We start from the raw sequence: 23,552 nt of genomic DNA, 5'->3' as shown, positions 1-23,552 counted from the left end.
CTCTGAATTTTGGGAGCTTATTTTTGTATTGTGTGTGAAGTAATGAATTGTTGAGCATAACCTCTTGCATTCCAGGTGTCTTTATTCTAAAGAAGCTGTTTGCAGTTTTTATCTACTTAAATGTAGCAAAAGTTCTTATGGTCTTACAATTTTCATCTAAAATTATTTCACCAAATATGCCCACTGTATTCATTACTGGCACTTTTCCTATGCTTGCATTTAAGTCTCCTAGTACTTTATAGTTTTTCATAAAATACCTCAGAATCTTCCCTTTCCCTTCTTCAGGTACATTTTCTCTTATGACACAAAAATGTCCTTCATTAGTTCTAAATAAAGCAGTTATTGCCCTTCCATTTGTGTAGTCATAAAAATTTATCTTTCTTTTCGATTTTTCTTCCGTAAGAATATCTACCCCACTCATACTCGTTGCGTTTGTTCAATTCCACTGAATACAAATGCGTAACTATCTAAATCTTTGGTTACTTTCAGTTCCTTCATTGTTTCTGTTTGTTGCTGTCAGTTGCTTCTTTGTTTCTGTTATTCTGGCATTATTTGTATTTCTTAGCCTTAAATATTCTATAAGCTCTGATTTCTTTGTATTAAAGCCCACTATTATATTCCAGGTACCAATACATAAACTGTCTTTAACTTATTTACCTTTATCACGGCATGCCATTGTCTTTGAGAACTATCCGGCTTATTCCTTAGAGACTTAGGGGTTGTAGTTTTGTATATAGATGGGTAACTGGTCAATCACACAGCCCCCACCCTGTGGTGCATGATATAGGAACATTTTATAGGTAAGCTTCACTTTTATTGTAGAGGAATCTTACAGAAATACATTGTCTGCCACTTATACCATGAATAAATTTTATTTATAGAAATAATTTGTTTGCTGTATTTGTAATGTATTGATTTACTGAGATATAATTTTCCATGACACGAGTTTGTCATTTGTACAACAGATCGATAGCAAATACTTTAACTTCTACAGCTACATTTATAAAGCTTGGACACGTGAAAGGATACATCGTCTTCGAGTATTAAGAAAAGCATTGTTGAGCAAAACAGCGCACTGCAGGCAGAACAGCAGTAGTGGGGAGAGCCAGTCGCAGTGGAATCTTGGGCGAGATACGATGGTGATCGGTTGGCTTAGCTGAGGAGCTCTGACTAAGCAAGTCGTTCCCTTTCGAAATTGAGAAATGTTGAGAAGTGGAGAGTAAGCTACGAACCGAATATCATTGGAAGAAAGACTTTCGGAATTTGATTTTGGCGCAGACCACGTAGCAACCAAAACGTATTTGTCGCATTGCTTTGCGTGCATTTAGCGTTTATAGTAATTTGTTAATTTTCATCGTTCAGTGAATTCGGGTGTTAGGTAAAGCAGATGATTTATGTCATATGTAGAACGTATTGGCAAGTTCCATCTACTTGTGTTAGTTAAAAGGAGATTTTGATTTAATGATTTTAAAGTAAAACTATTAGCAATTTTGTTCTTCAAGAATGCTTGGCTTCTGTGATAGGGTTAAAAAGAATGAGTATTTTTGTCAAAGGGAGTTTAAATGTTTGATTTGAAATTCTGAGAAAACTAAATAAGTTCTGATTTCATTTCATTTTTCATTTCTAATCATACTCTCTCTTTTCTTGTATAACATGCAATTTGAATACTTTTGAATGCAGTGGAAGCCGAGCGGTTCTAGGCGCTACAGTTTGGAATTGCGCGACCGCTACGGTCGCAGGTTCGAATCCTGCCTCGGGCATGGATGTGTGTGGTGTCCTTAGGTTAGTTAGGTTTAAGTAGTTCTAAGTTATAGGGGACTGATAACCTCAGAAGTTAAGTCCCGTAGTGCTCAGAGCCATTTGAACCATTTTGAATGCAGTGGGTACTAAGATCACTGTTAGCAAATGAACAGAACGATGAGTGTATATGGTGTTGTCTTTCTTGTCAAGCGGTAAATTACAGAAGCAGCGCAGCACTTTTCTCCTATAGCTTATTATGTCGCAACAGCATTGTTATTGGGAGCTACGCCAAAACAAAACGGAACCGAGCGTCCACTGCAGGTAAGACGTAATCGAGCCCTAAGTATAGATGTGGAAGAATGTTTCCTTGTTGCGTGCAGTGAAATAAATTAGACGGGAACACAATCTCGACACGTAATGTGTAGCTACTGTGAGTGAGCTTTTCTGCGACAAGGTTGGTTACATTTCAATGTTCAAAGTTCATCCCGTTAGGAATGTCTAAACTAAACCATTTTCATTTTATTACAAACTTTCCGCAGTGTCCCATCATTAAATACTTGTCGTTAGATGCTTTCATGTTTTAAAGCAGCATATCTTCTCCTAGGTAGATATCTGATCTGGGCTTAAGAGACCAATCTCCCCTCCGGATTGTTTTCCATTGGAGTTTTCTCCCATTGGGAAGCTGGATCAGTCGTGCCTCTAGAATTTCTATTTCACTATAATTTGTACTAGAATTCCCTTTTTTGTCTAGATTATGGGTTTCTAAAATTAAACGACTAGTTTAGACCGTGCTAGCAATCATTCTCAAATAATAAATTTTGTTACCCTGTGTAGTACAAAGCATTTCGTACAGTCCAGTACTTATATAGACAAGTAAAGATTATATTATACGTTACGATCGGTATTCCATATCCTTGACTATGTCAAGCTTTATATAATTTGTACTCTTTGTTCTTGGTAAGAATGCTATTACTATTTTATCCAACACGTAATACGGTGCGCCGTCTATATCCGGCACCTCAGTAACTTACTAACTGATTTTCGTTTAAGAAAAACTTTAGGCAGTTGATAATCAATTCCAGTAACCGGGCTAATGAGAGAAAATTAGTTTAACAAGCTCAGGAATACACATTAGTAATACTTGAAGGTCCAGGTCCAGGCATCATATTCTAATAGCCAGTATCTTTGACTACTAATTTAATTCTTCTTGACTAGTCTCTTTAAACTTTCACCTACTCTTCATCATTACTAAACTGCGACCTGTGTCTATACTGCTGCTGGGTACGTCTTACAATCAGATACTGGATAGTAAGGCATACCGAGGAGGAGATATACGAGGGTTGGAACTTTAATAGTGGCAACTATTTATTTACATCTCGTACAAAATAGATACGTGTTTCAAAGTTTTACTGACCTTCATAGTAGTCACCAGCATTGTGTATAACCCGTTGCCAGCGATGTGGAAGTCGCGGGATATTCTTAGCAGTGCCAATTGTGTTGACAGTTTGAGCTACGCAGTATATTGCCCGACGGATTTCTAGCAGTTCTGAAGCGAATGCCGTGAAGTGTTTCCTTCAGTTTAGAAACCTAGTTGAACTCACGAGGGCTTAAGTCAGTGGAGTGCAGTAGGTGGTATAGCACTTAGCAGCCCCATCACTCAAACAAATCAGTAACAGCTTGCACTGTACGTGCTTGAGCATTGTCCTGCAAAATGATGGTCAGGTCCTGCAGAACGTGTCATCACTTTTGTCTCTATGATGTTCATTTCTGGAACACAACATACTACCAGCTTAGAGACAGAAGTGATGACACTTTCTGCACGACCTGACCATCATTTTGCAGGACAATGCTCAAGCACGTACAGTGCAAGCTGTTACTGATTTGTTTGAGTGATGGGGGCTGCTAAGTGCTACACCACCTACTGTACTCCCCTGAATTACGGCCTCGTGAGTTCAACTCGATTTCTAAACTGAAGGAAACACTTCACGCCATTCGCTTCAGAACTGCTACAAATTCATCGTGCAATAGACCACGCCGCTCGAACTGTCAACACAACTGGCACTGCTAAGAGTATCCTACGACTTCCACATCGCTGACAACGGGTTACACACAATGCTGATGATTACTTTGAAGGTCAGCAAAACTTTGAAACACGTATCTACTTTGTACGAGATGTAAATAAATAGTTGCGACTGTTAAAGTCCCAACTCACGTATACTCAGATCACAACATAGTAGTGATGAAGAGCAGTTTAAAGTTTAAGACACTTGTCAGGACGAATCAATGCGCAAAGAAGTGAGATACGGGAGTACTTAGGAACGAAGAGATACACTTTAAGTTTTCTGAGGCTATAGATACTGCGATAAGGAATAGTTCAGTAGGTAGTTCACTTGAAGAGGAATGGACATCTCTAACACGGGCAATCACAGAAGTGGGAAAGAAAACCTCAGGTACAAAGAAAGTAATTGCAAAGAAATCACGGGTAACAGTGGAAATACTTCAACTGATCGATGAAAGAAGTACAATAACGTTCAGGGAAATTTAGCAAGACAGAAATACACGTCGCTTAGGAATTGTATACATAGAAAGTGCAAGAAAGGTTAGGCGAAATGGCTGCACGAAAAACGTGAAGAAATCGAAAAGAAAATGATGACCGGAAGAAGTGACTCGACACAGAAAAGTGAAAACAACCTTCGGTGAAACTAAAAGCAAGGGCGGTAACATTAAGAGTGCAATGGGAATTCCACTGTTAAATGCAGAGGAGAGAGCGGATAGGTGGAAAGTGTACGTTAAAGGCCTCTGTGGGGGGGAGAACCTGTCTGATGACGTGACAAAAGAAGACACAGGATTCGATATAGAAGAGATAGGGGATGCAGTATTAGAATCAGAATTTAAAAGAGCTTAAAATCAAAATATGGCAGAAGGTATAAATAACACATCAAAATTTCTAAAATCATTGGGGGGAAGTGGCAACAAAACAACTATTCTCGTTGGTGGTAGAATGTATGAGTCTGGCAATATACCATCTGACTTACGGAAAAACATCATCCACGCAATTCCGAAGGCTGCGAGAATTACGCACAATCAGCTAACAGCTCATACATCCAAGTTTCTGACAGGAATAATATACAGGAGAATAGAAAATAAAATTTAGGATGTTTTAGATGACGGCCAGTTTGTCTGTAGAAAAAGTAAAGGCACAAGAGAGGCAATTCCGACGCTGTGGTTGATAATGGAAGCAAGACTGAAGAAAAATCAACACACATACATAGGATCTGTCGAGCTGGAAAAAGCGTTCGACAATGTTAAGTGGTGCGTGATGTTCGAAATTCTGAAGAAAATACAGGTAAGCTACAGGGAAAGACGGATAATACACAATATGTCCAAGAACCAAGAGGAAACAATGATAGTTGAAGACCAAGAACGAAGTGTTCTGATTAGAAACGATGTAAGACAGGAATTAAGTCTTTCGGCCATACTGTTCAGTCTGTACATGAAGGAAGCAATTACGGAAATAAATGGAATGCTCAAGAGTGGAATGAAAAAATGAAAATTCAGTTTGAAAGGATTTCAGTGATAAAATTTGCTGATGACATTGCTATCTTCTGTGAAAATGAAGAAGAATTACAGAATCTGCTGAATGGAATGAACAGTCTAATAACTACACAATATGGACTGAGGTTAAACCGAAGAAAGACGAAAGTAAAAAGCAGTAGTATAAACGAGAACTGCAAGCAACTTAATAACAGGACTGGTGATCAAGAAGTTGATGAAGTTAAGGATTTGTGCTACTTGGGCCGTAAAATAAGCCATGACGGACGGTGCAAGGAAGACATTAAAGACACAATAGTACTGGAAAAAAGGCCATTCCTGGTCTACATGGGATAAAAATCAACAATCTTCAGTGGCATGAGACTGCAGAAGTCAATAGAAATGAAGGACATAAAATATACAGCCATAGCACATGCTGGTTCATAAAATATTCCACTGGCTAACACGTCTGGGAATAAATTAGCCGCTCTTGCGTATTGGCAATGGGACTGCCACGACGAAGTTATCGGGAGATACGGAGAAGTCTAACGTTCAATGAATCTGGGCAAGTGATATTGGAACCTTCTATATTTTCAGGACCGACTAAATATCTAAAGAGAGAGAGAGAGAGAGAGAGAGAGAGAGAGAGAGAGAGAGAGAACAGCTCGATAAAGTTAGATGAAGCAAGCGTTAATAAAGATAAGCTGGAAGAGAAGTGAAATTTTCTATAAGCAAATAGCAATAGCATCAACTTATCAACGTAAAACAGTTGGCAATGAAAAAAGAAGTTAAGAGTGAATAAAACATGCGTAGTGAAAAATCTAGATATAATTCAGAAAATACTCCAGCTAATAGATGCAGGAAGGGAAACCAATATTTATGGAACCGGAGGAAGCATTCATCAACGTAAGTTTAAGAAAGTGTTTAGAATCATCAGACGAATAGTGGTAGAGCAAACTGACGACTATTCGAAACCAAAAAATTAAAAACAGATACAAATAGTTCACGGGGGAAGATTAAAACCAGTTCCGTGTATGAGAGGATTGCAGTACCTAAGGAGTGCTACTGAACTTGTTTGTCACATATTTCTCCTGACATTCTACAGGATTTAAACGTGAGGTACACGACGGGACAGATGATACCACTCAGGTAACTACGACGTTTATTTAGAAACATAGTTTGGGGAATGATGACCTCAGATGTTAAGTCCCATAGTGCTTAGAGCCATTTGGAAACATAGTTTATTCTTGGAGAATTTTCTCGGCGATGAGTAATTAACTTTTTAAACTTAAAGAAACTTAATCCTAAGCAGTTCAAGTATCGCTAGGTAGTCCTGTTTTGTTTCATTCAATCTGTACTTCGAACTTCTTGGCGTGCGAAAATGTCAACGTAGCGCTAGTGTATATGATTGTAGTGTATGAGTCGAGACACTTTCATTTGAAGTGAACTGAACAGAGCGTGGTATGTTTAAATTGAGAAGTGCGTATAATGATTCTGAACTATTTACTGTACCTACTGGGAGAATCCTGAAATAAATGTCAACCAGTAATAGCGAAAACATTTCAGAAATCAGGAGACATAGTTATAAAAGCCCTGAAGACAGCGGAAGACTCGAGCTAGGTTCCATCATGATGACACAGAAACCCCGTAATCAGATATCGTATCACAGGGTTTACCCTAATACAGACTCGGATGAATTGCGATGATTAGACTGGCATTTAACAGAACCATCAGACGGAATCAGTGTTGAGAGAAAAGCGATTCTGAAATGCTGAGATGTGATGAGATGGGTTTGAGGATCTCTAAGGCTGTAGATGCTGCGAAAATGGCTTCCACAGTAGACAGTTCATTTGAAAAAGAATGGGAAAGGATAATAACAAGAATTGGACAGACCAGTTTTAAGGACCTGCTGAATGGAATGAACAGTCTGATGCGTACAGAATATGAATTGAGCGTAAACGGAAAAGACGAAAATAGCTAGAGAATGACATTAGCGACAAACTTATCAAAATTGGAGACCACGAAATAGATGACGCTAAGGAATTATGTTTCCTAGGAACCCAAATTAAATATGACGGATAGAATGAGGAGGACATAAAAGAAGACCAGCACAGGCAAATTAGCTTCCCTGTCTAAAAGTATTTCATACTATGAACAATAGGCCTTAATTTGAGGAAGAAATTCCTGAGAATGTACATGCTGAGCACAGCACTGTATGGTAGTGAATCATAGACTGTGGGAAAAAAAGAAAAAGATGAGAAGCTAAGCGTCTGGGATAAGGTGCCATAGAAAGATACAGAAAATTATTTGGACCGATAACATCAGGAATGCGGAAGTTCTCTGCATTATCGGCGAAGGAAAGAACATATGGAAATCACTGACAAGGAGAAGTGACAGGATCATAGGACATGTGTTAAGACGAAAGGGAATAACTTAGAGGCAGAAGTACTTCTAACAAATAATTGAGGTGAGGAGGTTGACACAGGAGAGGAAATTGTGGCAGGCCGCATCAAACCATTAAGAAAACTGATTATTCGTAAAAGAAAGAAAGAGAGAGGGAGAGAGAATCAAACGACATCATCCGGCTGAATACGTAAGAATATTTCAGAATCATTGTACCCCGGGTCAGCCCAAAATCACAAGGGAACTCTTTAATCTTCAGCACTATGCTACAGCTTCAAAAATTACGGGATTTTGTCATGCGTATCTGGACATTTAAGATAAATTACTGAAAAATGACTATTATAATAACTATGCAAACGGGTCTCGGCCGTGTATAAAGCGCCGTCTCTCCCAGAACCGTCATGAATATAAGTGTGCGCCTGCGAGCGAATATGTAGGCAATTGGCAGTGCCGATAAGTCGGAAGCATTGCCTGCCTGACAGGCGTACGTTAGGAACGCGCTAACGAATGACGAAGAGAAATTAGGTAAACAGATGTAGTTTGACGTGGAAAATCAGATCAGCTTACAATGGTTACACATATGTTTCTTTCTATCTCTTAGTTTCTTCTGCCCACTGCATGAATCGTTAATGGCATACGGGTGTTAGCATTGGATTCGCGTAATTGGATAGACAAATATAGAGAAACATGATATACTGCGAGTTAGGGTTCCATATGTAGGTTCCATATGTCTATATTTTAGAAAAGCATTTGGCACGGTGTCTCACTGCAGACTGTTAACGAAGGGACGAGCACAAGGAATCGGTTCCCAGATATGAGTGTGGCTCGAAGACTTCCTCTTCCTAAGTAACAGAACCAAATATATTGTCATCGACGGCTAGTGATCATCAGAGACGTGGCTATCGTTGACTTGTTGACACTACCCCAGGGAAATGTGACAAAACTGCTATTGTTTCCCGTGTACATAAATGATTGGACGGACAGGGTGCGGAGAAATCTGCAGTACTTTATTCCTGATGCTGTGGTGTACAGGAAGGTATCGCAGTTGAATGACTGTATGAGGATACAAGATAGTTTAGACAAAATTTTTAGTTGATGTGATGAATGGCAGCCAGCTCTAGATGTAGGTAAATGTAAACTAATGCGGATGGGCAGGGAAAACGAACCTGTAATGTTCGGATACAGCGCAGTGTGCTGCTCGACACAATCACGTCTTTTAAATATCTGGGAAAAACGTTGCAAAGCGACATGAAATGGAATGGGCATTTGAGATTGTGGTAGGGAAGGTTAATTGTCGACTTCCATTTATTGAGGGAATTTTCTGAAAGTATTGTTCATCCGGAAAGGACACCGCAGTGGAGAAGATAGCGCGACCTGTGCTTCAGTATTGCTCGACTGTTTGGGATTCACATCAGTTCTGATTAAAGAAAGACATCGCAGTATTTCAGAGGCAGGCTGCTAGATTTGTTACCGGCAGGTTCGAACAAAGGCGACATTCATTTCAAGGAACATTATTGAGAAAATTTAGAGAAATGAAATTTGAAGCTGACTGCAGAACGATTCTACTGCCGCCAACATACATTTTGTGTAAGGACCACGAAGATGAGCTCCGAGAAATTAGGACTCATACGGAGGCATATCGACAGTCGTTTTTCTCTCTCCCTCTCTGTCTGCAAATGGAACAGGAAAGGAAGTAACTAGTAGTGGTACAAGGAACCATGAAGTAGGAACAAATAATGAAAATTGCAACATTTTAATGTATTAAATGGTTAAAATGGCTCTGAGCACTGTGGGACTTAACATCGGTCCCCTAGAACTTAGAACTACGTAATCCTAACTAACCTAAGGACATCACACACATCCATGCCCGAGGCAGGATTCGAACCTGCGACCGTAGCGGTCGCGCGGTTCCAGACTGAAGCACCTAGAACCACTCGGCCACTTCGACCGGCTTTAATGTATTATCCAAGGGCATAAGCGATATCAAGATTACAAAGATGTACGTTTGGAAGAATGCTGCGAGGCAGCTATCACCGAAGCAGAGTACGTGTAACAAAGAGCTTATGTTACGTCGCACAGTGGTAGGTAGTCGCTCAGGGGGAATTGGAGTAGCGTGCCAGAGGCTGGCAGTGTCTGTTGCGATGCTCAGGAGTGGGCAGTCGCATAGTATTAAATATTCAGCGTAATAATTTGAGTGTTGTGTATTAATGATTTATGGAAGAAATAAGATTTGAGGTAAAATTAATTAAGAAAATGCAGCAAATATTATTTTTAAATTTTGATGAATCTTTCTACATATTGTTACATCGATCTACAATACTTTAACCAAGATTTATGTCTTTATGTGCTTTTGCTGTAGAACGAATTTGAATGAGACCACCTTTGTATGTCACTCCAAGCTTTTTATTTTAAAAGATCATTTGTTTGCATAAATGTAATTTTTATGCTATGTCTTAACAACTGCAAGTCAGTTTCACAATACAGTAAGATTTTCAAGTCATGTTCCACCTCCCAATTTTAAGTCGTTTTTATGTAAACAAATTCTAAATGTGTCTCAGTCAAATACCTAGCATTTTGGCTTTTGCAAGAGTAGTTAATTTAGTAGTGCTAAGAGCAGAACAACGCGTTATCCAAGGTGGCACTAATACGAGGTAAGAAATTCATTTCACACAGTTTATGGATTTTCGCACAGGGGCCACTTTTTGAACTTACACAGATTTACAGCGTAGTAAGATCGCGAACAGGTTTTAATTAGTTTGGGTTTACTTGTATTGCTTTCTTGCTAGTAGACAGATTGTTTAAAATAGGGTCAGGTAAATAGACATATTCACGTAATCTCATAAGCAGTCAGCGCACCACTTGATTTATAAATATAGCTAGCTGTTCCTTTTTAGACATAAACATCACATCTTGCTTAAGACATAAACGTTACACCCCTCCACCACGCACCGTATGGTGGCTTGTGGAGTACGTATGTGGGTACACAACACCAAAGACACATCACCAATGCTAATGCGATGTAGGGAAAACGTAGGCATTCAGAATAGCTTTCAGTCGCCTCCGAGTGGGTAAGTATAGGTCCTGCATGCTTTTCAAGGGAATCTTAAACCATTTTTCTGGCAAAATAGTGGCAGCTTCAGGTAATGATAATGGAGGGAGATAGCGATTACGCACTCTTCTCTCTAAAGTAGGCCCAAAGGCTCAATAATACTGACATCATGTGACGGGGTGGGCAGGGGAGATGCGACAACCCACGCCTATGCTTACAAAACCAACCCTGGGCGTTTCGACCTATGTGAACAGGGGCCCTGTTGTCTAGGAACACAGCATCACCTGTGGGATCAAACACTGTACTATCGGATGGAGCTGATCAGTCGAAATGGTCACGAAATCTGTGATGGTAATGCGACCTTGCAGAGTAACCATGGGGCGCATCAAACAGCAGCGGCCCCTGTCTGAAGAGGATATAAGCGCCGCGACCGACTGGTAGCGGCCTAGAGGGTTGGATTCCCTCCTTCGAAGGCACAAGGGCACAAGATTCCCGAGCCTGGGCTACCCTCAGAGTGTAATCTACGTCTTCGAAGTGCTAGTTGCTGTTGCTGTTACGTTTGGTGCCTGTCTGTCGCCTGCTGCTGTTGCTGTCTGTCTGTCTGTCCGTCCGCCTGCCTGCCTGCCTGCCTGCTTGCCTTCCGCCGTCGTCGCTGCTGCCCGCTGCCTGCTATCTGTTCGTCGCCGTTCGTCCACCATGAGTACTCCCACCTCCACTGTCATCTACACCTCCCCCTCCTCCTCTCCCACAGTCACTTCCTGGAGTACCGCCCCTGGCCTCCCTCCTTACACCTCACCTCCCCTTCCCCCACATTCCCATTCCCCTATATCCTCCCCTGCTGTGCACCCCCACCTCAACACCCTTCCCCCAGCCTCCACACCCTCAACAGCTCCCACTACTACCCCCGCCCCACATACGCCTGTGTTGCCACCTCTGCTGCCACCCCTCAGGTGGTCGGCTTCCCCTCTCTCATTCACCCTGTCACTTCATCATCTGCATCCCCCGCATGCATCACGTCACGCTGAGCCACCGTCGCCACCACTGAACCGGCTGCTTCTCCAGGCACCTCCACTACGCCACAGGGATCTGCTATCCGCCACCTCCCTCTCCTCCCTGCCCCTCTCCAGTCTCCAAAAACCCCCAAAAGCAAGTCATTACCGACTCTGCTCCCACCACTTCCCACAAAAAGTCAGCACCACCTCCCCCTCCTCCTGTCGTCTGGATGGACACCAGCCCTCCTCCAGCCACTCATACCCCCGCCCCCACCCTCCATGCCTTTGTCCTGTCAAATCCCAATCTTAAGTTCCTTGATGCCCGTACCCTCACTGTGGAAATACAAAAGTATTTACCTGGTGCTCCCAACTCATTCCCCACAGGGACTCTGTCCTTATCAAGTCCCCGTTGCCCTCCTTTCACACGGACCTCCTCTGTAAACGCCCACAAGTTATGTTTGGCCCCCATGCATCTCTGACACCCTTCCTTTCCTCTTCCACTCCTTGTCAGCCCCAGCCTCCCTGTCGCACCCCCACCTGCACCGCTGTGATCACCCAGCTCAGCCCGGTGATCACGGAGGATAAGGTGTTGGTGGGACTAAACTCCCACCCGGACCTGGAAATCCACTCTGCCCACCATATCCACAATGCCTCTGGTCCCACCTACCTCATGCAGGTCTTTTCGGAGTCTGCCCTCTCCACTGACCATCTCACCCAGGGTGCCCTGATTTACCACCCTCACCACCCTGTTGAATCCTCCAAATCCCCTCCCCAATCCTACCACTGCCAGCAATGCCTCATGTACAATGACCACCTGATCCCCAACTGCAAAAACTCCCTCACCTGTCCCCATCGGAAGGCCTCCCACTTTCTTAAAAAGTGCCCCTCCTTCCTGTAACACCCCCCTGTCCAACCCCAACAGCCGAGGACATCATCTGGTTCCTTGCTGTTGTACTCCAAAACATTCACCCTTTTCATCGCCCCCACACCTTCCAACAAATCTCCCTTGCCACCCGCTCCTTTTTCCACCTGAACACCTTTGCCAGTTACTCCCACAACCAAGCCCACTTCACCTTCACCCGCCTTGACACCCTAGTTTAAGCCTCTTCCCTTCCCTCTCTTCCCCCCCCCCCCTCTCTTTCTGCCATGGTGAGGCACAAGTATCACATCCTCTTCCAGAACATTCGCTCCTTCCACTCCAACAAATACCTACTCATGCACACTCTCTCCCGCCACTAGGTCAACACCTTCCTCTTGAACGAAACCTTTCTCCAGCCCCACCATTCTATCCACACCTCTCCCTATATCCTTCACCTCACTGATGCTCCTGGTTCTTGGGCACACAGTGGAGTTGCGATTGGCCACCTTAAGCATATCCCTGTCCGGCCACAACCTCTCCTCAATGACCCTACAGAACACCTTATCCTCAGCGTCTTCTTCCCCTCCACCATTACCTGTGCCACCATCAGTTCCTCTCCACGATCCAAGGTGCCCTTGTTCCCCCCCTTCCCCAGCACACCCGACCTGAAAGAGACACCACCTCAGATTGCCTCTGCCTGCCTCCTTGGGCATATCACCGTCGCCATCCTCGACCCCACAGGTAGTGATCACCTCCCTGTCCTTCTCACCATAACGTCTGCTCACCATCCCCCTCTGGCTCCCCACCCTGCACCCCCTCCCAAGGTCATCCATTACTACCACCATGCCAACTGGGATGCCTACCAGGAATCCATCACCACCCAGGTCGAAAGCTACCCTCTTACCTATCACCATCCTGATGACATCATCCACGCCACGTCCTTCCTTCAGAAGGTAATTACTGACGCCGTGGAGGCCCATGTTCCTACTAAAACCATCCACCCCCACCATCCCACTCTCCCTCCAAGGGCTGTTCTCCTTCTCCGTGAATCCCACTGCCTCTATCGCTCCTTCCTGCGCACTCGTGACAGGGATACACTCCAACGGAACCGGCAAATACAGCGACTCATGTGGAACCTCATTACAGCAACGAAACGCCGAGACTGGCGCCAGACCTGCACATGACTCAACGCCACCCTCCCTATCAACTCCTCCAAGCACTGATCTGCCTTCCATCTCCTTACTGGTTCCCATTCTGCTCCCCACTACCCCCTTCTCCATAACGTTCGCCCCCTTCCTGACAACCTCAGTAAGGCCAACCACTCCGCTTCCTACTTTTCTGGTGTCTTCTCCATCCCAAATGATCCCCACTTTGATTATTCTCATTTCCCCACCGTCATGGAACGTGCTGATACATCGGTCGCTCCATTTGCTCCTAGTCTCCAGTACTTGCTGCAGTTGCCCTCCTCCAACATCAACACTCCAATCACAGCACAAGACATTAAACTTCTCCTCTGGTCCAAACGCAACACGGCCCCTGGTCACTACTGTGTCACCTACTGCCACGTTAGAGAAAGCCCCTATTCCTTCCTGATTGTCTTTACTCATCTCTAAAACGTCATCCTCTCTACTGGCTTCTACGCTGACCTGTGGAAGACTTCCCGCGTTCTCTTATTCCTCAAACCCAACAAACCTCCTTCTGCCACCCCTTCCTATCGTCCCATCTGCCTCACCTCCATCTTCAGTAAGGCCTTCGAATCCATCCTCTCCTGCCATATCCTTCAGCACCTTAACCAGCGCCACCTCCTCCCCCTGACCCAGTCTGGCTTCCAACTCTCCTTCTCCACTGAAGACCAGCAGGCCGCGGTGACCATGCGGTTCTAGGCGTCTCAGTCCTGAACCGCGCGACTGCTACGGTCGCAGGTTCGAATCCTGCCTTGGGCATGGATGTGTGTGATGTCTTTAGGTTAGTTAGGTTTAAGTAGTTCTAAGTTCTAGGGGACTGATGACCTAAGATGTTAAGTCCCATAGTGCTGAGAGCCATTTGATTTTCCACTGAAGACCAACTCCTTAACCTCGTTCACCTTCTCTCCCTCCAGCTCAACTCCCGTCGCTCCACCATTTTTGTTTACCTTGACCTCCAAAATGCCAATGACTGTCTCCTCTTTAAACTCCAAACCTACGCCCTGCCTATGAATTTTGTCTGTCTAGTCGCTTCCTTCCTCTCGCACCGTCCTTCCTATGTCACCGTCCGCAACACCAAGTCCCGTATCTTTTATCCGACTGCTGGAGTTCCCCACAGCTCTGTCCTCTCCCCTCTCTTTTATCTCTTGTATACGGCTGATATGCCCAAGCCACACTCACCTGTCCACCTTCTCCAGTATGCTGATGACATCACCTTCCTGACTCTTTATCCTACCCTTCAACGGTCCCAACACACCCTCCAAACTGACCTTAACCAGTTCACCACTTGGTGTAACCAGTGGTTCCTTCATCTCAACCCCTCCAAAACCCAGGCAATCATCATAGGCCTGCTCCTTTCATCTCCATGATTTCTACCTCACCCTTTATGATCGTCCCATCCAGCTCACCCCCACCCTGAAATACCTTGGCCTCACCCTCAACCGTCACCTCACCTTGACCTCTCACCTCCAGACCCATTTCTGCCTCCACCTCCTGAAACTCCTGTCTGGCCGTATATGGGGATTGCATCCTTCCACCATCCTCCACACCTAAAAATCCCTCATCCGTCCTATCCTCTGGATCTTCGCACCCAGCCACTTTTACAAGGCCCTCCAAATCCTCGAACGCATCCTTTACATTGTCCGCAGGCTTGATCCCCCCCACCCTCGGGTTTCCTCCTTCCTCTCCACCCCCCGCCTGTTGTCACGCCTCTATTGCTGCATCCCTCCCTCTCTCCACCTCCACACCCTCATCAGGGCAATTTCTAGCGCCTCCCCCTCCCGGATGATGTACTTCACCGTGACATATACCCTTCCTTCCAACTATAGCTTGGCCTTGTTGCCCCCCTCCCCAGGGCCCCCTCTTTCCTCTCCCCTCCTTCTCCCAGAGCGGATTTTCCTCCTCCCCCCCCTGAGCTCCTGCACCCAATCCTTGCCTCTTTCCCTCCCACATCCCTCCCTACCTGGCCCTCTTTGGCGCGCTCCCCGCCCATCTCCCCCCTCTCTTCCCCTCCCTCCCTTCATCCGTTCTCCATCTCCTTGCGCCTGGCGGATCCTCCGTTTTGATCATCGTCAGTGTGTCACATCAGCGTCGAGAGGTGTGATTTTAATTGTGTGCTGGCCTTTGTTATGTGCTACGCCATCCATCGATACTTTTATGCTCTGGTCATACTGTGCCTTGTGTTCTTTTAACTGTCCCAGAGTGTGGTTCTTTTTGTGTGTGCTACTTTTTTACGGTTTTTATCTCCATTTTACAGTCGTCCCTTTTTTGCCTATTGTCTTCTGTAATGTTCCCCATTTTTTCTATCTATGTTCACCATGTTTTCTCCATTGTTATTTTTAAATGTCTTCTATTGTTTGTTCTATGTCTTTTGGCTGAAGAGCAGCACATATGCTGCTGCCAGCCAGCACCAATGGGGAATTGAAGTACAATAAAGGAAAAAAAACTGGTAGGCCCAGTTGAATAGCAGCTTCAATATTAGGCAGCCTCTATGCTAGTTGCTTCGCTTGTTCTCTCTATGTAACACATACTTGGAATTGTTTATACTGAATTATTTCGTATATTTCCCTTTGCTTGCGACACATCTGTGTAATAGCAAAAGTTCAGTATTGGAGTTTTCTTTTTGTAATAAAACTCATTAATACGATCTGTTTGAATGTTTGTCTAACGAACCGAGGAAGCAGGTTTCCTAGACAGCACATATTTGACGACGAGTCTGGACGTAACAGAAGCCACTTGTGAGAAACGGTGTCAGAAGTCTTCTGGAAATCTAGAATTCTCAGTTCGAGATCACCTGTTGATATCACTCACTGCTTCGTGTGAATAAAGAGCTAGTTTTGTTTCACAAGAACGATATTTTCCGATTCTTTTCTGCCTATGTGTCAGTAGATAGATTTTTCGAGGTAATTCATAATGTTCGAAGACAGATTATGTTCCAAAATGCTACTGCAAGTCGACATGTGTGATATGGGTCTGTAATTTAGCGTATTACTCCTGTTTCCTTTCCTCATTATTAATGTGACCTGTGGTTATTAAACTAACGAATTATTGGCCATGAATCTTTTTTCTTATGCCTTTGTGCCGTATCGGCGCTGGGTCGGCAGGGTTATGAACGGACATGGTACGCTTAGTTCAAGGTGTAGCTATATACCTTTACTGTCGCCATCACTCTGTTACTTATCCGGGCGGTACATGTGTACTCCAGCCAGCTCCGTATAGTTGTTCTTCATGTGAAAAATCGCGAAAGTTTCCTAAATGTTTGCGAATCATGTAACTGAGACAATACAAGAGTAGCAACCTGGTATTCACCTAGTGGGATGTGGGAAACCGCCTAAAAGCAGATCTAGTCTCGCCGCACAACGATCCTCGTCGTTAAGACGCAGGCAGATTCGACCCATGAGCGGCGTCTTTAACACGCACGACTATCTAGACGGGTGAATTATTGACCTTGAATGTTTCTAAATATTTATATCAGGACCGTAACATTTAATCGCTTTAGGGTTGGAAAACCACATTCTAATACCAATGTTACTGTAAGTCATATTCGTTATTAATAAACAAATCCACCAACAAATACAAATTATGGAAATCATTATAAAAAATTAATAAATGAAAACAAGCCAGCAAACCGTAATACTGGTCAACGATAACTGAAAAAGTAATTTTACTCACGACTTCGGGAATTGTGAAATATGCCGTAAACGTAGGTTCCCATCATCTTATAGCTGTCACATTTAAAATTTCACTTTATTTAGACCACCCACCAATGAGAACATTTCACCAAATATAATATGTATCGTTAGATGCCCTATTTTTGGATGGTGGCCCGGATAGGTGGGTATTTGTTCCCTGGACAGTGCTACAGCTGCAGAAACTAGCTGATCTTGTCGTTCCGCCATTTTAGTGTCCTGTTAACCGCCAAGTGCATCAGTCGCGTTCCATGCTCGCAGTTGAGTTTTTCTGAATAGTTTAAATGTTGTTGTTGTTGTGGTCTTCAGTCCTGAGACTGGTTTGATGCAGCTCTCCATGCTACTCTATCCTGTGCAAGCTTTTTCATCTCCCAGTACCTACCGCAACCTACATCCTTCTGAATCTGCTTAGTGTATTCATCTCTTGGTCTCCCTCTACGATTTTTACCCTCCACGCTGCCCTCCAATACTAAATTGGTGATCCCTTGATGCCTCAGAACATGTCCTACCAACCGATCCCTTCTTCTGGTCAAGTTGTGCCACAAACTTCTCTTCTCCCCAATCCTATTCAATACTTCCTCATTAGTTATGTGATCTACCCATCTAATCTTCAGCATTCTTCTGTAGCACCACATTTCGAAAGCTTCTATTCTCTTCTTGTCCAAACTATTTATCGTCCATGTTTCACTTCCATACATGGCTACACTCCATACGAATACTTTCAGAAATGACTTCCTGACACTTAAATCAATACTGGATGTTAACAAATTTCTCTTCTTCAGAAACGCTTTCCTTGCCATTGCCAGCCTACATTTTATATCCTCTCTGCTTCGACCATCATCAGTTATTTTGCTCCCCAAATAGCAAAACTCCTTTACTACTTTAAGTGCCTCATTTCCTAATCTAATTCCCTCAGCATCACCCGACTTAATTAGACTACATTCCATTATCCTTGTTTTGCTTTTGTTGATGTTCATCTTATATCCTCCTTTCAAGACACTGTCCATTCCATTCAACTGCTCTTCCAAGTCCTTTGCTGTCTCTGACAGAATTACAATGTCATCGGCGAACCTCAAAGTTTTTATTTCTTCTCCATGAATTTTAATACCTACTCCGAATTTTTCTTTTGTTTCCTTTACTGCTTGCTCAATATACAGATTGAACAACATCGGGGAGAGGCTACAACCCTGTCTTACTCCCTTCCCAACCACTGCTTCCCTTTCATGTCACTCGACTCTTATAATTGCCATCTGGTTTCTGTACAAATTGTAAATAGCCTTTCGCTCCCTGTATTTTACCCCTGCCACCTTTAGAATTTGAAAGAGAGTATTCCAGTCAACATTGTCAAAAGCTTTCTCTAAGTCTACAAATGTTAGAAACGTAGGTTTGCCTTTCCTTAATCTTTCTTCTAAGATAAGTCGTAAGGTCAGTATTGCCTCACGTGTTCCAGTGTTTCTACGGAATCCAAACTGATCTTCCCCGAGGTTGGCTTCTACTAGTTTTTCCATTCGTCTGTAAAGAATTCGTGTTAGTATTTTGCAGCTGTGACTTATTAAGCTGATAGTTCGGTAATTTTCACATCTGTCAACACCTGCTTTCTTTGGGATTGGAATTATTATATTCTTCTTGAAGTCTGAGGGTATTTCGCCTGTTTCATACATCTTGCTCACCAGATGGTAGACTTTTGTCAGGACTGGCTCTCCCACGGCCGTCAGTAGTTCCAATGGAATATTGTCTACTCCGGGGGCCTTGTTTCGACTCAGGTCTTTCAGTGCTCTGTCAAACTCTTCACGCAGTATCATATCTCCCATTTCATCTTCATCTACATCCTCTTCCATTTCCATAATATTGTCCTCAAGTACATCGTCCTTGTATAGACCCTCTATATACTCCTTCCACCTTTCTGCTTTCCCTTCTTTGCTTAGAACTGGGTTTCCATCTGAGCTCTTGATATTCATACAAGTCATTCTCTTATCTCCAAAGGTCTCTTTAATTTTCCTGTAGGCGGTATCTATCTTACCCCTAGTGAGATAGGCCTCTACATCCTTACATTTGTCCTCTAGCCATCCCTGCTTAGCCATTTTGCACTTCCTGTCGATCTCATTTTTGAGACGTTTGTATTCCTTTTTGCCTGTTTCACTTACTGCATTTTTATATTTTCTCCTTTCATCAATTAAATTCAATATTTCATTTGTTACCCAAGGATTTCTACTAGCCCTCGTCTTTTTACCTACTTGATCCTCTGCTGCCTTCACTACTTCATCCCTCAAAGCTACCCATTCTTCTTCTACTGTATTTATTTCCCCCATTCCTGTCAATTGCTCCCTTATGCTCTCCCTGAATCTCTGTACAACCTCTAGTTCTTTTAGTTTATCCAGGTCCCATCTCCTTAAATTCCCACCTTTTTGCAGTTTCTTCAGTTTTAATCTACAGGTCATAACCAATAGATTGTGGTCAGAGTCCACATCTGCCCCTGGAAATGTCTTACAATTTAAAACCTGGTTTCTAAATCTCTGTCTTACCATTATATAATCTATCTGATACCTTTTAGTATCTCCAGGGTTCTTCCATGTATACAACCTTCTTTCATGATTCTTAAACCAAGTGTTAGTTATGATTATGTTGTGCTCTGTGCAAAATTCGACCAGGCGGCTTCCTCTTTCATTTCTGTCCCCCAATCCATATTCACCTACTATGTTTCCTTCTCTCCCTTTTCCTACACTCGAATTCCAGTCACCCATGACTATTAAATTTTCGTCTCCCTTCACAATCTGAATAATTTCTTTTATTTCATCATACATTTCTTCAATTTCTTCGTCATCTGCTGAGCTAGTTGGCATATAAACTTGTACTACTGTAGTAGGCGTGGGCTTCGTATCTATCTTGGCCACAATAATGCGTTCACTATGCTGTTTGTAGTAGCTTACCCGCATTCCTATTTTCCTATTCATTATTAAACCTACTCCTGCATTACCCCTATTTGATTTTGTGTTTATAACCCTGTAGTCACCTGACCAGAAGTCTTGTTCCTCCTGCCACCGAACTTCATTAATTCCCACTATATCTGACTTCAACCTATCCATTTCCGTTTTTAAATTTTCTAACCTACCTGCCCGATTAAGGGATCTGACATTCCACGCTCCGATCCGTAGAACGCCAGTTTTCTTTCTCCTGATAACCATGGACCTTGCCATTGGTGGGGATGCTTGCGTGCCTCAGCGATACAGATAGCCGTACCGTAGGTGCAACCACAACGGAGGGGTATCTGTTGAGAGACCAGACAAACGTGTGGTTCCTGAAGAGGGGCAGCAGCCTTTTCAGTAGTTGCAAGGGCAACAGTCTGGATGATTGACTGATCTGGCCTTGTAACAATAACCAAAACGGCCTTGCTGTGCTGGGACTGCGAACGGCTGAAAGCAAGGGGAAACTACAGCCGTAATTTTTCCCGAGGGCATGCAGCTTTACTGTATGATTAAATGATGATGGCATCCTCTTGGGTAAAATATTCCGGAGGTAAAATAGTCCCCCATTCGGATCTCCGGGCGGGGACTACTCAAGAGGATGTCGTTATCAGGAGAAAGAAAAAATAGTTTAAATATGAATATAATAATTTGCGGACACAACGTAAGCGTCACAGCTGCACTATAAGCTGTTTGATATTTTAGGTTTATTTATTGGTGATATACTATATTTAATGAAATTTATGAGAAGCTTTTAAATTGAATAATTCATTACATGCTTCGATAATTCAGCCGTGTTTGTTTAGTAACTTCAACCATCCGGCAAACGTGCCCCTTTATAGATTTCGCTTTTTATTTATTTTTAGGAGAAGGTTGGGAAGAAAAGGAAGTGTTGGGCAGCAGAAAATATGAGGCAGGTATTAGAAATAAAGAAATGGGATCTTTAAAGGTGTCCAAAGTGTTTCAAGTTCCGAAATCTACACTTTTAGATTACGTAAGGACAGGGAACTTTGAAGGAAGTGAACCTGAGAAGTATTGCCAATTAATGGATGAGAGATTTTGTGGGCTACAGAGCAGAGATAAACGAACTTTAGCGTATCAACTAGATGTCCGAAATAATCTTAAACGTCCTTTTGTTCCAGACAAGCACATTGCTGGAAAACGGTTGCGGGGTCTTTTAAAAAGACATCCAATGCATTTTTTTTTTTTAGAAAACGTAGCTTATCTCTACAGCCAGAGCAGAGTGTTTCACCGGAAAAAAATTTTCTGCATTCTTTGATATTTCGCAACCTGAACTACAAAAAGTGAACTTCGTCCCTTCAAAGGTTTACAATATGGGTGATACCAATACATGTGTAGTTGAGGGAATTCGATCTAAAGTAGTGAGTGTGAAAGGTAAAAAGCAAGTTGTTGAACTATCCTCAGGAGAGAGAGGCTCCTTGATTACAAAAAAAAAAAAAGTTCAAATGTGTGTGAAATCCTATGGGACTTAACTGCTAAGGTCATCAGTCCCTAAGCTTACACACTACTTAACCTAAATCCTTGCCCGAGGGAGGACTCGAACTTCCGCCAGGACCCCTTGATTACAATTGTTAATAGTAGATTCAGAAGGATGTAGGTTGCAGTAGGTACTGGGAGATGAAGAAGCTTGCACAGGACAGAGTAGCATGGAGAGCTGCATCAAACCAGTCTCAGGACTGAAGACCACAAAAACAACAACAACAACCTGTATGAATGTTGTAGGGACTTTCGTTCTACTACTTATCGTATTTCCACGAGTGAGGTTGAAGCCCGACATTTTGAAAGGCACATAACAAGGGTCTGTAATGGCCTGCCAGCCATCTGGATTAATACAAGCTCACATCTTCACACTAGCCCTGCAGCATTTCATCGAAACTGTGAAATCATCCTCCCAGAATCCAGTTGTGCTCATTTTAGATGCCTACTACATGCATACAAGAAATCTGGCCATTATTCAGTTGGGGAGACAGCACAGAGTAACATTCGTATACCTACCACCCCGTAGTACCCAAAGCTACACCCACTAGACGTCAGCTTCATGGGGCCATTCAGAAGGGTCTAATCACAAGAAATTGCTCTCTGCCTTGACAGCCACCCATTTCAAGCTGTGACTATGGCTGAAGTTAGGAAAATGTTAGGGAAAGCCTATGTGCGAGCCACAAATATGCAAACCGCTATAAATGGTTTCAAGACATGTGGAATAATTCTACTTCACCCGAACGTTTTTCATGATGCAAATTTCCTCCCACAGGAAACCAGCGCAGGAGAGAAAATAGATGAAGGTGTCTGCCGCGAAGATACTGCGATCACTGTTTCACCGTATCAAATGAGCCCACTGCCAGTCTTAACTTACTTTGGTATACAGTGTCAATGTAGCCCACAGTATTTCACGAGGCTCACACTATTCGAATCGATGTGATTCTCTCTCAACGCAATGTTCATGGCAGTATTAAGTCCACACAGTACTCTAATTTTAAATCCCTCGCATTACTTGACGTGACACCGACCTGCTACAATCTCTGGGTTCACGCGGAAACTCGCACGAAAATACTCTGTTCGAATCTCTGACTACTGGTTTATCATTCGATCTCTCTCTCTCTCTCATACAGCAGTTAATTATGCTCATTACATTTGATAAAGTTTCAACAAAGACTCTCAAGAAATAAAAATAATGGACACCCAAAAATGAAACTGTTAATAATAAATATGTAGCATAACACAATAAAAGGAATACAGAATCATACATTTTGCTAAAGAACAAATGAGTGACTTTTCTAAGATACCAAGTGATGAAAAAAGGGAAAAGTAGAGTATTTTGAACATGGCTCCACTTCAGGAACGGTTACAGAATAGCAGGTGAATAAGACAGTCAACCAGTTGTAATAATTGGTGATATTCTATTAACATTAACGATAGTTTCAACAGGTTTAAATCCGCCTTCTTCAGGGGGACAAGAAACCCGCATGCAGCGCGACAACATAAATTGCAATCAGTACATAAAGGCCAATATACAGAATCTACTACCAATATCAGGTGCAGGCGTGTCACGGACGACATGATATAGACTTACATAGGAAAGGAGTACTTATAAACTTCACATTAGCAAACAGTCTGTTAGTAGAGCGAT

The sequence above is a fragment of the Schistocerca piceifrons genome, chromosome 8, assembly GCF_021461385.2.
Source record: "Schistocerca piceifrons isolate TAMUIC-IGC-003096 chromosome 8, iqSchPice1.1, whole genome shotgun sequence".
NCBI classification, from domain to species: domain Eukaryota; kingdom Metazoa; phylum Arthropoda; class Insecta; order Orthoptera; family Acrididae; genus Schistocerca; species Schistocerca piceifrons.
The sequence above is the reverse complement of the archived record's forward strand: the minus strand, read 5'-3'. Positions refer to the sequence as shown.